We start from the raw sequence: 17,020 nt of genomic DNA, 5'->3' as shown, positions 1-17,020 counted from the left end.
ATGCTTGACACACTCAAGTGACATGGCCGGGGGCAGGTGGAGAGTCGGCTAGCATGCGTCAACCTAGACACTAATGACTCAAGAGGGGGTGGGTCTGACAGCCAATGATAGCTGCGACCATATGAGAGCACAGCACCTTTTTTGGGGGCAATGCATGCAGATGCCTCCCCTTGGCATCAACCCTGGGGCAGAATTGTCTTGAAGAGGCAAGTGGTAGACAGATTGAGAAATGGTGCCACCAGTTCCACTCTATTCCATGTACTCCAAACAAAGGGATTCATTGATTACTCAGGAATCTGACAACAGTGGGGAAGAAGTGGCCCTTGTCTCTCTGAATTCTCGACTTTAGGCTCCTGCATCTTTTTCCTGATGGGAGCAGAGTGAAGAGGGAATGGCCTGGGTGGTGGGGGTCTTTGACAATAGAGGCTGCTTTAAGACACCGCCTCATGTAGATGTCCTCGATGGAGTGAGGTCTGGTGCCTGTGATGTCACAGGCCGAGTTAGCAACCCTCTGAAGTTTATTCTCGTCCTGAGAGTTGGCGCCTCCATACCAAGCAGTGATGCAACGAGCCAGAATGCTCTCCATGGTACCCCTGTAGAAGTTTACGAGAGTCTTTAGTGACATACCAAACTGTTTCAGACATCTCACAAAGTATAGCTGCTGGCAAGCCTTCGTGATTGCATCAACGTTGAGGTTCCAGGACAGATCCTCAGATGTTAACACCCAGGAATTTGAAGTTCTTGACCCTCTCCACTGCTGAGTCCTCTGAGGACTGGGTTGTCTTCTCCAGAGTTTCCCCCCTGGTCCACAATCATCTCCTTGGTTTTGCTGACATTGAGCAAAGTCATCATTACAACCTTTGTTACAAAAGTTGTTGTTACAATTCGATTAGATTGTGCGTGAAGCCAGACAATCTACTGGAGGAACTCAATGGGTTAAGCAGTGTCAGTGGGAGAGAAAGAATGGTTAACATTTCAAGCAATTGAGACTGAGGGTAGAATAGAAGTGATATAGAGAAGAGAGGGTGGGAGGGGTGAGACAAGGGCCTGTGTGAAATTGATGAACCAGGCAGAGGTAAAGCATGGTGGACAGACCCAAAGGATTGACAGATGTCAGACAAAGGCAGAGAGAAACGAGAAAAATAAAATGGTCAGGTAGAGGATGTTGGGCCCAGAGGATGGAAAGGGTGATTAGTAGACAAAGGTTACTAGTGCTGGAATCTTAGATGAGAATGGTGATGAAAAGAGAGACCAGAATGGAGATGGGAAGCATCCAGAGGGGGAAAATGATGGTTAATGAGGAAGGAATCAAGGGGGGGGAGGGGAGGAGATGAGAATGGATGGGTAGAACAGAGGAGAAAAATTGGTGGGGGAGGAAGCTCAAATTGTTCAGAAAAAGTGAGGGGAAGGGGGAAAAGGTGAGAATGAAGAGAAGAGATAAAGAGAAGAGATGGAACAGAAGGGGTGGAGGGGGAGAGAGAAGAATCCAGTGGGGAGTACATGGTGGAGATAGAATTATATTGGAAGGGGATGAGAATGGGCAAGGGTGGTTGAGAAGCAGGACAATAAAAAGGGGGAAGTGCAGAAGGACAACAGAAGAGAGAGGAATTTTTTTTAATTTCATGTTCTATGTTCATACCACTGTGCTGTAGGTTTCCAGGCAGAACAAGTGGTGTTGTTCCTTTAGTTTACATTGGGCTTCACCATGGCATTGGAGAAAGTGCAGAACAGGTCGACTTGGGGAGATATTTGTGAAATGTTCTCTCACCTGGATGGCTGTTTGGGTTCTATACATGGTGGTGATGGAGGAGGTACGAGAGCAACTGTTGTACTTCCTGTGGTTACAGGGTAAAATACTGACAGTCACAATGAGGTGACTGGAGAGGGATGAGCAGACAAGGGAATCGTGGACAGAGCGATCCTTGTGGAAGGCAGCAGAAAGGGTGGGGAGGGGTAGAACTGTTTGGTGTGGGGTCTTGTTACAGTGCCTCATGAGACTTGTTTTCCAATCCAGGTACATCTCCTCTGCACCCTCTCCGTAGCTTCCACATCCTTCCTACAATGAGGCGACTAGAACTGAATACAATACTCAGATTCGTAGAGTTGTAACATGACCTCTACTTCTGAACTCAACCCCCCTATTAATGAAGCCCAGCATCTTTAAGCCAGTGGTTTCCAACCTTTTTTTATGCCCTGCACCCCTAAAAAATTTTAATATGCTCTCGCACCCCTTAAAGTAATAATTTATTTAAGAATAAAAGTGAAGGTGACCAAAACAAATTTGATCATCAATTTTTAATATAAACAAAAATGAAACATATGGAAAAGAAAAATATTACAACAGATTAAAAGTTGCATAAACCCTACAAAAAAAAATTTAATTTTCATCCATGCATGAAATTTCTTTAAAAAAATTAAAGAACTAATGTTCAAATGTTCATAAGCCAATTTAAATTTAATGACTCTTTTGTTCCTGTTTATTGCTTAAGAGTTTTTCAAAACGTGGCACTTTGTAGCTGATAGTAACCTGCACGTCTGCCTGTGCACCCAAGCGATTTCTAGATTTTGTCTTGATTGACAAAAGGGCACCAAATCCAGACTTGCAGAAGTATGTCGTCACAAATGGGATGAGCACAGTTAGTGCTTTTTCACAAAGTCTTGGAAACATGTCCATTGCCAAACACCAATATTGTTCCAAAGTTTTGTTTTCAAACTGCATTTCAAGAACACGATTTGTGCGCAGTTCAATAAGATCTTCCTTCAACTCTTCATTATCCGACATATCCAAATTGAAGGAGTATGGATTTATAATCCATTCTTCAGAAGTTTCCAGTTCTCCTCCTCCAAAATATCCATCAAATGATTGATAGTATTTCCAAATGATCCACAATTTCTTCACACACACTTGGAATTAGGGACTCATCATCATCAACCATTTCTTCAAGTGATGGAAAATTTGAAAGATTTCCTCTTTTAACTCGTCAACACCAAAGATGCAACTTTTCTTTGAAAGCATTTAACTTTTCACAGCATTTCAATATGTTTATGTTTTTCCCTTGAATAGATACACTCATGTCATTTATACGAGTGAAAATATCACTTAAATAGGCTAGCATTTGGTTGAATTCTTGTGATTCCATTTCTCTGGGCATATCATAGTCACATTCCTTCAGAAAAGCTTCTCGCAGTTTGAAGAAACACATTAAAGCTCTTCCACGTGACAGCCAGTGGACTTCCATGTGGAAAACCAAAACTGAATGCTCACTTCCAAAATCTTCACAAAGCGACTTGAAGAAGCGGTGGTTCAGAGCACGACCCCTAATCTAGTTGATGGTCTTCACAGAAGTGTCAAGGACCTTTTTCAACTTTGGAGGCAATGTTTTTGATGCCAAAGCATGGCAATGAAGAAAATAGTGGGTACCTTGCAAGTGCAGAATCTCTTGTTTCATCAGTGCAAAAAAATCCTAATTAATTTCCTAGCATAGAAGGGGCACCGTCGGTACACACAGAACCAATAATTTGGATACCTAAGTCATATATCGCAAAGAAGTCCTTCACACAGTGGAAGACATCTTTTCCTTTTGTGGTTGTTTTCAGACATTCACAGAACAGGAAATCTTCCATTATGACACCATCATGGACATACTTCACTAATGCGATGAGTTGACTGCAATTTGCAACATCAGGGACTAGCCCTGATATCTGCGATAACTTGGTCCAAAATGTCCAAACTCAAATCACCAATTTGGCTCTGAATAACATTTAATAACGGCACTAATATAAGCTTGTTTGAGGCTTCTTTTCCCAGAACAATTGTTGCCATTTCTGATGCACACAGTTTTATCATCTCTTCTGCAATTGTATGGAGCTTCTTGGAATTGGCTACTTTATACACCACGTGGTATGAAGCCATCAGCAGTGGTTTGTTAGCAGATATAAAACCTAATTTTGGAAGGGTTGCTCGAGAATCAAAGCGGGCCCTTTTAGTTTTCAATGATTCAACATCATGGTCTGCAACATCTGCTCCACCATGTCGGTTGTTGAAGTGATCCTGCAGCTTAGATGGCTTCAAATTTGCGTTTGAAAAGACAGCGTCACAAAGCACGCACTGGGGTTTTTTCAGATGCTCAGTTGTTCCGGTGCCAGTGAAACCAAACTGCACATAATCATCAATCCATTTTGTTTTCTTTGACATAATGAAGGGTTCATTAATAATTTACATAACACAAATAAATAATAAGAAATAAAAAAAAATCGAATGTAATTTGATACAAAACACGAAACAAGTTTGGCCCTCATTTTAATTGTTCCGATTTTTAAAAGTTATAGGGTGAAGCCATTTAAAAGGAAACAGCGCGTAGAAATGGCTAAAATTCATAAAGAATCTCATTCTATTGAATAGAGAAAAAAAAGAGGACATCCCCATCTTTAATTTGGACTTTTAAAAAAATATATTTTTATCTTGAATATATAGGAAAGTACCCTTAATATAAACAAAAAAAACTGAAATGTTATCTCACACCCCTGGTTGGAAAACCCTGTTATAGGCCTTCTTAACTATCCTATAAACCTGTGTGGTGACCTTGAGGGATGTATGGATTTGAACCCCAAGATGTGGAAAAGCTGGGAGATAAGGGGTGGCATCCTGACAGGACACAGGAAGAGGTACAGTCAAGGTAACTGTGGAAGTCAGTGAAAGTGGAGTAAATGTATGTCAGCATAGAGCTCATCTTCTGAGATGGAGACAGATCTAAAAAAAAATGATCAATTTGCCAATCCTGTGTAGGGTCACTGCATCTCCTCTCCCACCCAGTCCTCTTTACACTGCTTCTATACTAAATTTCCTCAGTCATGAAGGGTTCTGACCCAACAAAAAAAAAATTCCCTTTGTCACACTAATGTTGCTTGACAGGAGGTTGTGTTTGGCTTTTGATCCTGATAAGGGTCAGTAAGTATTTTACAATGTTTCATGGTAACTTTGAGAACATCCTCATTATTTTCTATTTGACAGAGCTCAGAGTTTTGAGTCTAACAGGCATATATCCATGGAGCCAACAGGTGTAATTGGCCTCAATGCTGGGGAAACCAGCCTGGGAAAGGACACCAACATTGGTTCATTTATCCTTCCAGAGACAGCCTGTGATATCCCTCCAGTGCTTTGAGTGTGGATAACAGTGCCTCGCCAGGTTTCAGATGTCACTTTGGAGAAAGTAGTGGATGTGACCGAAGCCTGCTTTCACTATGTCTTGGCTCCTGAAATCTGGGAAGTGAAGCAATTTGTCCAGGATCATTCTGGTCAAGAGAGATTAGTTTGGGGGCGGGGGGGTGTGGAGAGAGAGGAGGGGTAGGAGGAAGAAGAGGGTCTGTCTGGTAGTGAAACTTTATTCTCCAAGTATTTAGCAGAAATCAGTTCTCTATAAAAATGCTGGTAAAGTTTGGTGCTCAGTTTGAATTTGGCCAATTATCTGTAGTGGCCATTATAGGGAAGGCTTCGACATGAAACGGAGAAAGTGTTGAAGTTTTGGTTCGCGAGGCTGAGGTCAAGCAAGGCATTTTTTTTAAAAATTGCACAGAGAGGGCACTGGGATTCTGGACAAGGAAGGAGAGTAGCCAGAGGTCATGGTACACAGCAGTAACCACAACATAGATAGGACAAGAGATGAAGTTCGGAAAAAATAAATATAAGGAGGTAGGAAGGAAGAAAAAAAAAGCAGGCCCTCAAAGGATGGGATCTCTGGATTACCATGCCAGCAAGGGCAAGAATAGAAATTTAAGGCAGATGAAGATGTGGCTGAAGTGTGGGTGCAGGAGGCAGGGGTTCAGGTTTAGAACACAAAGCAAAACAGCCCTTCAGCCCTAGATGTTGTGCTGACCCACAAATTCCTACCAAAACTAAACTCTTACTACCTCACAGCCCTCTATTTTTCTTGTATCTATAGGCCCAAGAGACTCTTAAATGGCCCTAATGTTTCAGCCTCCACCACCATCCCTGACAACAAAGCATTCCAGCCACCCACAACTTTTTTTTTTTTTTTTTTTTTAAACCTTACCCCTGATGTTTCCCCTAAACCTTCACTTTGTTCATATGTCCTTTCATGTTTCCCACCCTGGGGAAAAAGGTGTTGGCTGTCTGCCTTATCTATGCCTCTCATAATCTTGTAGACCTCTATTAAGTCACTGCTCATCCTTTTTTGCTACAGAGAGAAAAGTCCCAGCTCTGCTATCGTTGCCTCATAAAGACATTTTCCAATCCGGGCAACATCCTGGTGAATCTCCTTTGACCCTCTCCATTGCTTCCACATCCTTCCTCTTATGAGATGACCAGAAATGAATACAATATTCCAAATGAGACGTCACAAGAGATTTTTAGTGTTGTAACATGTCCTTTCGACTCAAAACTCAATCCCCTAACTAATTAATCTCAGCGTCCCATGGGTTTTCTTAACTATCCTATCAACATATGTGATAACCTTGAGACGTGTATGGATTTGGACCCCAAAAATCCCCTTGTTCTTCCTCACTGATAAACCATTAATCCTGAACTCAGCCTTCTGGTTGGTCCTAAAATGCATCCCCTCACATTTATCCAGATAGAACTCCATCTGCCACTTTTCTGCCCAACTCTGCATTCTACCTATATCCTTCTGTAACCTACCATAACCCTTAACACCATCTACAACTCCTCCAGCCATCATATCATCCACAAACTTACGGACCCATCATTTCACTTCATCTAGGTTATTTATAAAAATTACCCAAAAGAAATTGCTGCATAACTCCACTCATTACTGACCTCCAAGCAGAATAATTTCTGTCCACTCCTCCTTTCTGCTTACTACAGGGAAGCCAATACTAAATCCATGCAGTCAAGGTTCCATGGATCACATGCTTCATGATTTTCTGAGCTAGTCTCTCATGGGAGACTTTGTCAAATGCCTTACTAAAATCCATGTATAGCACATCTCCCACCTCATCTTCACAGATTTCTTTTGGAACCTTCTAGAAGAACTTAACTGGGCTAAAACTGCTTGCTCTGCCTCTCGCACTCAGTCCTGTTCCCACAGACCCCAACAAGATTCAAGAGCACTTATCGTTCCTGCTGCATTATAACTGCTATTTTTCTCTTTGCGAATCATTGAGATCTTTTCTGGAGAAGGTATGTCCTGTACAAAAGGGACTGGTTGCACCCAAATTGGAGAGAGACCAATAGCCTTGAGGGCAGGTTTTCTAGTTGTTGGGGAGGGTTTGAAGTAGTTAGGCAAAGTGATGAGACCAGAGTGTGAAGTCAGGTGATAAAGCAGTCGGTGTAAAGTTAGATGCTATGCGCAGTGAAACTGTCAGGAAGGACAGGTAGTGGATAGGGCATTAATACAGTCAGTTGGATGGGTGAAATATGCATATTTTTGTGCTAGAAGTATGAAGAAGTAAGGTGATGAACTTAGAGCATAGATCAACACATGGAATTACAAATGTTGAAGCCATTACAGAGGATTGGCTGCCTGATGTTCCAGGGTTTAGATGTTTCAAAGGGGATAGGGAGGGAGATGTGTAATTGTTAATTAGAGCTAGTATAACTGCAGAAAGGGAGGAAATTGTGGAGGGATCATCTACTGAGGTAGTATGGGTCGAAGTTGGAAAAAGGAAGGAAGTGATTACAATTCAGAAAATTCTATAGGCTGCCCAATACCCATCAGGCCACTGAGCAGATAGGCAAGCTGATTTTGGAAAGGTGTAAAAATAACAGGATTGTTGCCTTTGGGAGTTTGGTACCTCCTTAGTGCAAAATGGCAAGATGGTCCGAATATGTCAGGTGAATCTCCTGACACAGTATGTGGACAAACCAACCAAAAGGAGGCCATACTCTTACTAGGTAAAGAACTTTGTCAGGTGACAAACCATTCGGTGGACAAGCATTTTGGAGACAGTGACCACTATTCTGATCTTCAGTATAGCTATCGTCAAGGAGAGGAGACAACACAATGGGAAACTGTTTAATAGGGAAGGTCTAATTACATTAGGATTTGGCACAAACTTGAGGGAATAAATTGGGAATAGATGTTCTTGGGAGAAAGATGGAAGTTATTTAGAACCACTGGCGCAGGGTTCTGGATAGGTTTGTCCCACTGAAACAGGGAAGGATGGCAGGATAAGGGAACCATGGTTGATGAGAGATGTAAGACAGCTAGTAAAGAACCAGAAGGAAGCATACATCAGGTTTAGGAAGAAATGTCAGTAGCGGTTCGTGAGAATTATAAAAGTAGCCAAGAAAGAATGGACTTACAAGAGCTTGAAGGAGGCACAGGAAGGCCTTAGCAAGTAGAATTAAGGAAAACACCAAGATTTTAAACATGTGAAGAACAGAAGGATGACTAGAGTAAGGGTAGGACCTCAAGGATAGAGGAGAGCATTTTCCTGGAGGCAGCAGAGGAAGGAGAGATCCTAAATTAATACTTTGCTTCAGTGTTCATTCAGGAGAGGGACATTGGTGTCAGCATGACACAAGCAAATTGGCATGGAGGCTAAGAAAAAAGGGCATGCTGGAGCTTTTTAAAAAGGCATTTCGATAGATAAATCACAGAAACCAGACAGGATATACCCAGGTTGCTACAGAAAGCAAGTGAAGAAACTGCTGGGGCATTGGCAATGATCTTTGTGTCTTTCCTGGCTATAGAAATGGTACCAGAGAATTAGAAAATGGCAGATGTAATTTCCCTGTTCGAGAAAGGTACAAGTGAAAATAGGCAGGCACCTGTATCAAAAGATGTAGGGGGAGGGAGGAGAAAAGGAAGATGTAAAGGAGGAGCAGACTGGCAGGGAAGAGGTCATATGTGGATACAGATGGAAGGACTGAAGAGAAATAAAAACTTAGATGATATTAGGGGGAGAATAATTGAACTACACTCTCCCTGAATAATCAGGCCCTCAGCTTCACTTAAAAGTCCCTACCACCATAAATAGAGCTTAGATCACAAAATGACACCTCTTCCCGCATCTCCAAAGAACCTGCACATCTAATTCTCCCATCTCACCCTCATACATCCAAGCCCAACCCTGGATGAACTGCATCAACTTTTTTCCACTTCAATATTTCTAGCAACAACTTTTGCCTTAACCATCTGAATTTTCAGCTTGCCACACACAAATGTCCAACACAAACATTGCCAATGAACCTACTGACAAGTGTCATTTACCAAACCAATTCCCACTTTACACCAACTCTAATATATCCCCATACTCATTCTGGGCCAAAATCCCACCACCGACTTTAAAAAAAATTATACAGCACAATAAAAGGCTCTTCTGGCCCATGAAACTCAGGTCACCTAATAACACCCTATGAATTTAGCAAGTGGGAGGAAACAGAAAATTCATGCCAGTCACAGGGAAAGGTACAAACAACAGTAGATTCAAACCCAGTGTTTAGGCATTGCTATCTTCTTCTTTCTTTGGCTTGGCTTCGCGTCAAAGATTTATGGAGGGGTAAATGTCCACGTCAGCTGCAGGCTCGTTTGTGGCTGACAAGTCCGATGCGGGACAAGCAGACACGGTTGCAGCGATTGCAGGGGAAAATTGGTTGGTTGGGGTTGGGTGTTGAGTTTTTCCTCCTTTGTCTTTTGTCGGTGAGGTGGGCTCTGCGGTCTTCTTCAAAGGAGGTTGCTGCCCGCCGAACTGTGAGGCGCCAAGATGCACGGTTTGAGGCGATATCAGCCCACTGGCGGTGGTCAATGTGGCAGGCACCAAGAGATTTCTTTAGGCAGTCCTTGTACCTCTTCTTTGTTGCACCTCCGTCACGGTGGCCAGTGGAGAGCTCGCCATATAACACGATCTTGGGAAGGCGATGATGCTGCACTAACTGTGCCACTGACAAAGTTGAGTCATTATTTTGTACTCTGGAAATCTTCCAGCCACCATCCTTCCAGCCACCATCCTTCCAGCCACCATCCTTCCAGCCACCATCCTTCCAGCCACCATCCTTCCAGCCACCATCCTTCCAGCCACCATCCTTCCAGCCACCATCCTTCCAGCCACCATCCTTCCAGCCACCATCCTTCCAGCCACCATCCTTCCAGCCACCATCCTTCCAGCCACCATCCTTCCAGCCACCATCCTTCCAGCCACCATCCTTCCAGCCACCATCCTTCCAGCCACCATCCTTCCAGCCACCATCCTTCCAGCCACCATCCTTCCAGCCACCATCCTTCCAGCCACCATCCTTCCAGCCACCATCCTTCCAGCCACCATCCTTCCAGCCACCATCCTTCCAGCCACCATCCTTCCAGCCACCATCCTTCCAGCCACCATCCTTCCAGCCACCATCCTTCCAGCCACCATCCTTCCAGCCACCATCCTTCCAGCCACCATCCTTCCAGCCACCATCCTTCCAGCCACCATCCTTCCAGCCACCATCCTTCCAGCCACCATCCTTCCAGCCACCATCCTTCCAGCCACCATCCTTCCAGCCACCATCCTTCCAGCCACCATCCTTCCAGCCACCATCCTTCCAGCCACCATCCTTCCAGCCACCATCCTTCCAGCCACCATCCTTCCAGCCACCATCCTTCCAGCCACCATCCTTCCAGCCACCATCCTTCCAGCCACCATCCTTCCAGCCACCATCCTTCCAGCCACCATCCTTCCAGCCACCATCCTTCCAGCCACCATCCTTCCAGCCACCATCCTTCCAGCCACCATCCTTCCAGCCACCATCCTTCCAGCCACCATCCTTCCAGCCACCATCCTTCCAGCCACCATCCTTCCAGCCACCATCCTTCCAGCCACCATCCTTCCAGCCACCATCCTTCCAGCCACCATCCTTCCAGCCACCATCCTTCCAGCCACCATCCTTCCAGCCACCATCCTTCCAGCCACCATCCTTCCAGCCACCATCCTTCCAGCCACCATCCTTCCAGCCACCATCCTTCCAGCCACCATCCTTCCAGCCACCATCCTTCCAGCCACCATCCTTCCAGCCACCATCCTTCCAGCCACCATCCTTCCAGCCACCATCCTTCCAGCCACCATCCTTCCAGCCACCATCCTTCCAGCCACCATCCTTCCAGCCACCATCCTTCCAGCCACCATCCTTCCAGCCACCATCCTTCCAGCCACCATCCTTCCAGCCACCATCCTTCCAGCCACCATCCTTCCAGCCACCATCCTTCCAGCCACCATCCTTCCAGCCACCATCCTTCCAGCCACCATCCTTCCAGCCACCATCCTTCCAGCCACCATCCTTCCAGCCACCATCCTTCCAGCCACCATCCTTCCAGCCACCATCCTTCCAGCCACCATCCTTCCAGCCACCATCCTTCCAGCCACCATCCTTCCAGCCACCATCCTTCCAGCCACCATCCTTCCAGCCACCATCCTTCCAGCCACCATCCTTCCAGCCACCATCCTTCCAGCCACCATCCTTCCAGCCACCATCCTTCCAGCCACCATCCTTCCAGCCACCATCCTTCCAGCCACCATCCTTCCAGCCACCATCCTTCCAGCCACCATCCTTCCAGCCACCATCCTTCCAGCCACCATCCTTCCAGCCACCATCCTTCCAGCCACCATCCTTCCAGCCACCATCCTTCCAGCCACCATCCTTCCAGCCACCATCCTTCCAGCCACCATCCTTCCAGCCACCATCCTTCCAGCCACCATCCTTCCAGCCACCATCCTTCCAGCCACCATCCTTCCAGCCACCATCCTTCCAGCCACCATCCTTCCAGCCACCATCCTTCCAGCCACCATCCTTCCAGCCACCATCCTTCCAGCCACCATCCTTCCAGCCACCATCCTTCCAGCCACCATCCTTCCAGCCACCATCCTTCCAGCCACCATCCTTCCAGCCACCATCCTTCCAGCCACCATCCTTCCAGCCACCATCCTTCCAGCCACCATCCTTCCAGCCACCATCCTTCCAGCCACCATCCTTCCAGCCACCATCCTTCCAGCCACCATCCTTCCAGCCACCATCCTTCCAGCCACCATCCTTCCAGCCACCATCCTTCCAGCCACCATCCTTCCAGCCACCATCCTTCCAGCCACCATCCTTCCAGCCACCATCCTTCCAGCCACCATCCTTCCAGCCACCATCCTTCCAGCCACCATCCTTCCAGCCACCATCCTTCCAGCCACCATCCTTCCAGCCACCATCCTTCCAGCCACCATCCTTCCAGCCACCATCCTTCCAGCCACCATCCTTCCAGCCACCATCCTTCCAGCCACCATCCTTCCAGCCACCATCCTTCCAGCCACCATCCTTCCAGCCACCATCCTTCCAGCCACCATCCTTCCAGCCACCATCCTTCCAGCCACCATCCTTCCAGCCACCATCCTTCCAGCCACCATCCTTCCAGCCACCATCCTTCCAGCCACCATCCTTCCAGCCACCATCCTTCCAGCCACCATCCTTCCAGCCACCATCCTTCCAGCCACCATCCTTCCAGCCACCATCCTTCCAGCCACCATCCTTCCAGCCACCATCCTTCCAGCCACCATCCTTCCAGCCACCATCCTTCCAGCCACCATCCTTCCAGCCACCATCCTTCCAGCCACCATCCTTCCAGCCACCATCCTTCCAGCCACCATCCTTCCAGCCACCATCCTTCCAGCCACCATCCTTCCAGCCACCATCCTTCCAGCCACCATCCTTCCAGCCACCATCCTTCCAGCCACCATCCTTCCAGCCACCATCCTTCCAGCCACCATCCTTCCAGCCACCATCCTTCCAGCCACCATCCTTCCAGCCACCATCCTTCCAGCCACCATCCTTCCAGCCACCATCCTTCCAGCCACCATCCTTCCAGCCACCATCCTTCCAGCCACCATCCTTCCAGCCACCATCCTTCCAGCCACCATCCTTCCAGCCACCATCCTTCCAGCCACCATCCTTCCAGCCACCATCCTTCCAGCCACCATCCTTCCAGCCACCATCCTTCCAGCCACCATCCTTCCAGCCACCATCCTTCCAGCCACCATCCTTCCAGCCACCATCCTTCCAGCCACCATCCTTCCAGCCACCATCCTTCCAGCCACCATCCTTCCAGCCACCATCCTTCCAGCCACCATCCTGCTGCCATCCTCCTGATAAACTTACCCCCACAACACTGTTGGAGAGGGACTACAGGACAATGCTGGAAATGTGAGTTCATTTTCAAAGTGATACACAAATGAGCCGATACCCAAATATTAGGAGATACACAAATGTGTTTTAGAACCTCAGCAGATCATGCAACATCCTATGACCCTAATTGTAATGGGGGGGGGGGGTGTGGATGGGAAGCAATCTTAGAGAAACACATGAAATTATGAAGAGAAAAGATCGTAGCAGGCAAGTAATTTTCACAGGGATTTGAGTCCAGAGCTAAGGAATACAGCCTCAAGATTCAGGGGAGTAGATGTAAAACAAATGGGGAGAAACTGTTTCTCCCAGAGAGTGGTTAATCCAATTTTATTTATTTATTTATTTTTATTTTTAATTTTTTTTAAAATATAGACATACAGCACAGTAACAGGCCATTTCAACCTTTGAGTCTGTACTGCCCAATTTAGACCCAATTAACAAACATCCTTGGAGGAAACTGGCACCCCCAGGAAAACCCATACAGAGAGAATGTACAAGCTCCTTACAGACAGTGCACAATTCGAACCCTGGTCCCAATCACTGGTGCTGTTAAGGTGATGTGCTAACTGCTAATCCAACCTTGTTGTCATAATCGGTGGAATTCTCTGACCAGGAAGCAGTAAAGACTGCCTCATTGAATGTATCCAAGTCATGAATGGATACATTTTTGAACAGTAGAGGAATTCAGGGATATGGAGAACAGATGGGTAAAGTGGAGCAGAGTCCACAGTCAGAATAGCCCTGATCTTATTGAATGACAAAGCAGGCTCAACAGGCCAGATGGCCAACTCATGCCTATTTCTGATATTCAGACCTGGCAATAATGAATAAATAATGTGATCTTTCAAAGTTAGGATGGTGTGTGACTTAAAGGGGAAATGGAAGACAATTTTGTTCTGTTCTTATGAATTGTCGAGGTCACAGATTTAGTAAGGATGGCTGAGCACCCAGGAAAGCAAATGCAGGGCATTCTGATGATGTATGCATTACAGACACCATGGTGGAGGGGATAAACACTTAGTAATCCTCTTGTCTGGCATCCAATCTCTATGGAATTAACCTCTTGAGAGAGTTGGAGCAGGATGCATCCAGACAAGCAGAACATGTTATTTCCCACTCCTCTGCCCTGTAAATGATGGAAACGCTTTGTGTGAGATTCTAAGTGACTTACACCAAAATACTTATCTTCAGACTTGTTTACGTCATCATATCATTTATATGGCTGTTTCCTCTTCTTTGGCTTGGCTTCGTGGACGAAGATTTATAGAGGGAGGTAAATGTCCACGTCAGCTGCAGGCTCGTTTGTGCTGACAAGTCTGATGCGGGACAGGCAGACACGGTTGCAGGGGAAAATTGGTTGGTTGGGGTTGGGTTTTTCCTCCTTTGTCTTTTGTCAGTGAGGTGGGCTCTGCGGTCTTCTTCAAAGGAGGTTGCTGCCCGCCGAAATGTGAGGCGCCAAGATGCACGGTTTGAGGCGATATCAGCCCACTGGTGGTGGCTTCTAGTTCCTGAACATTGGATTATTCAATGTGATAATGCTACAGTTTCAAATGTAAATGATTAATCAATCTTAATGGGAGATGATAGTTTTGAATTTTAGTGGCACATCAAGCCTGAATGTTGTCTTGTTGCTTGCTGGTACGAAGTGCTTCACTGGCTGGGGAGATTTGAATGGAATTGAACATTGTGCTACCATCAGTGAACATCCTCACTTTATTATTGAATTAAGGTTGTTAATGAAGAAGCTGGAGATTGGGCAGAGGCGACTGCCTGAGGAGCAAATGTGGGATATCCCAGGAACTGGGATGTTTCACTACAAAGAACTATAACCATCACCACATGTGCAAGGTTCAACTTCAAAGCTTTCTCCTCCATGACCATCGGCTTGGTTGTTCCCACCTAAATGTATCAATTAATGGGGCAGAGGGGACTTCCTTCTGACATCAGTTTTGCCAATGCTCCTCATGCTCTGAAGTGGCCTTTACTCAAGGCCACTCATTAAATCTGGAATTCAGCCATCTGACCAGAAGAACACAGTGAGGTCCAGAGTCGTGATGTACCACAGGAGTCCAAGCGTAAGCAATGAAGATAACAGGTCATGCTTATAGGGCTCAATATACCTCCCACTGCATTTTTTTTTTAAAATATTTTTAAAATAATTTTTCTACACAGGCCTGCATAGTCATACCCCTTCCTGTCAACGATGGCAGTTCACAATCTCGTATACATGTACTCCTTTTCTCTATGTCTGTATATATAGCCTGCATTTTTACCCACCCCCCCTTCCCTCACCTATAAAACAAAATGATTCATTCATACTACAATGTCAATAACATATATTAACATTAAGGAAATGAATAAGAGTACAAATAATAAACAAAAAAAAAAACGGACTATCATGGCTCAACGGACAGCTTCCGGTTCGGTGCTCATTTTTGACTTTCCTTGGTGAAAATAGAATCCATCTCCACAAAGATTGAGTGATGGACCCTCCCACAATCACTGGAAAGTTCAGAAGCATGTACAACTGGTCACTGGATGAGGACAAAGACAAGCAACTCTTTTTTACTCCATGTGGTGACATTTGCATCAATAGCATCAACAACAGCAGGCCTCAGCTGATGAATTGGTGCTCCTGAACTACTCTTGATAATAGACAACAAAGCCTCCATCCAGAGTACATTCTCTGCCCTTTCCAAGCATCACAATTCATTAGCTGAGGACAGAACCACATGGGAGGATTCTTTACCTTCATTTGGCAAGATGCCAAGCAAGTACATATGGTCTGAAGCCTTCCCGGTCCATCTGTATATCCAGTGTGAAGCTTACTGTGCTAACTCTGTCCTGCTGGTGGTCCGGATATCATAGCAGAGGAGTCTGATCCTTTGAGTGCAACCATGTCATTGATGAGACAGTACTCAGATTTGCATACATCCAAAATAATTATGCTAGTCTTGGATACTCCAAACCTTTGCAGGTAAACTGTAGAAGGTCTACCGACCAGTTGCATTGCAGCCTAATTTAGGAATTAAAGTGCCCAGAAGGTAGCAAAACTGCAGACAGTAGCAAATAAAATAGCCAGATCCATTACAGGCTCTGAGCTCTCATTCACTAAAGACATCTATGTGAGACCTTCCCTTCACCCTGGTCACAACCTCTTCTCAATGCTACCTTCTGGCAGAAGGTTGAACAGCAGAGATTCAAGATCAGTTTCTTACTGAGAGCTATCAGACTCTTGGACCTCCCCTTGTCACAGTAATCAGGGGCTACTCCAACACCACAAATGGACTCTGCATTTTTGCAAATCACCCGTCTTTGCAATATTATTCCCATGGATATTTATTATCTATTGATCTTATGTATTTACTAGCATTTTTAATTCAATTGAGTTTAATTTTTTTAAAAATAACATATGCTCAGCTGCAGCTAGTAAGAATTTTGGGGCATAGGTACATAGTAGAATGTGTATGATAATAAACTCACCATCAGACTTGCAGAATTAAGCAGGCAGTGTGTATTTGTGATAATATTGGAGGGTTTATTGTCATTCACACAAGTACAATGCAGTGACGCACCAACATTCATTCTTGTTGAAACCACACAGGCATGCAAGATATACCAACAATAGCATTAAAGGTTCCAATATTGCCACACAAAATAGTTATTAAAGTGCCACATTCAAATCCAGTTCCATGTGGTCAGTCTGATTTCACCATTTGTGTTTTGTAACACCGCTTTAGCAGAACACATCAATATTTCCACCCACACCCACCCCCCATAAGAGACCAGTCATTTTCCACTGGGTCTGGAACCACAGATAATCTGAAACAGGTAAAGAAACCAAGACATTGGTAAACCAAAGTCTTGCAGAACAGTCCTGCAATTCTATTGTCACTGGCACTG

At 45.5% G+C, this 17,020-nt stretch overlaps 1 protein-coding gene across 1 annotated transcript in view; it reads right to left on the bottom strand.

The window, feature by feature from the left end:
* The window catches only part of esr1 (estrogen receptor 1), a 259,140-nt gene that overhangs the window by 152,362 nt on the left and 89,758 nt on the right, over positions 1–17,020 (bottom strand). The window lies entirely within an intron of this gene.

This window comes from Narcine bancroftii, chromosome 4 (assembly GCF_036971445.1).
Source record: "Narcine bancroftii isolate sNarBan1 chromosome 4, sNarBan1.hap1, whole genome shotgun sequence".
In the NCBI taxonomy this organism is placed as follows: domain Eukaryota; kingdom Metazoa; phylum Chordata; class Chondrichthyes; order Torpediniformes; family Narcinidae; genus Narcine; species Narcine bancroftii.
This window is presented reverse-complemented; position numbering and strand designations above follow the sequence as displayed.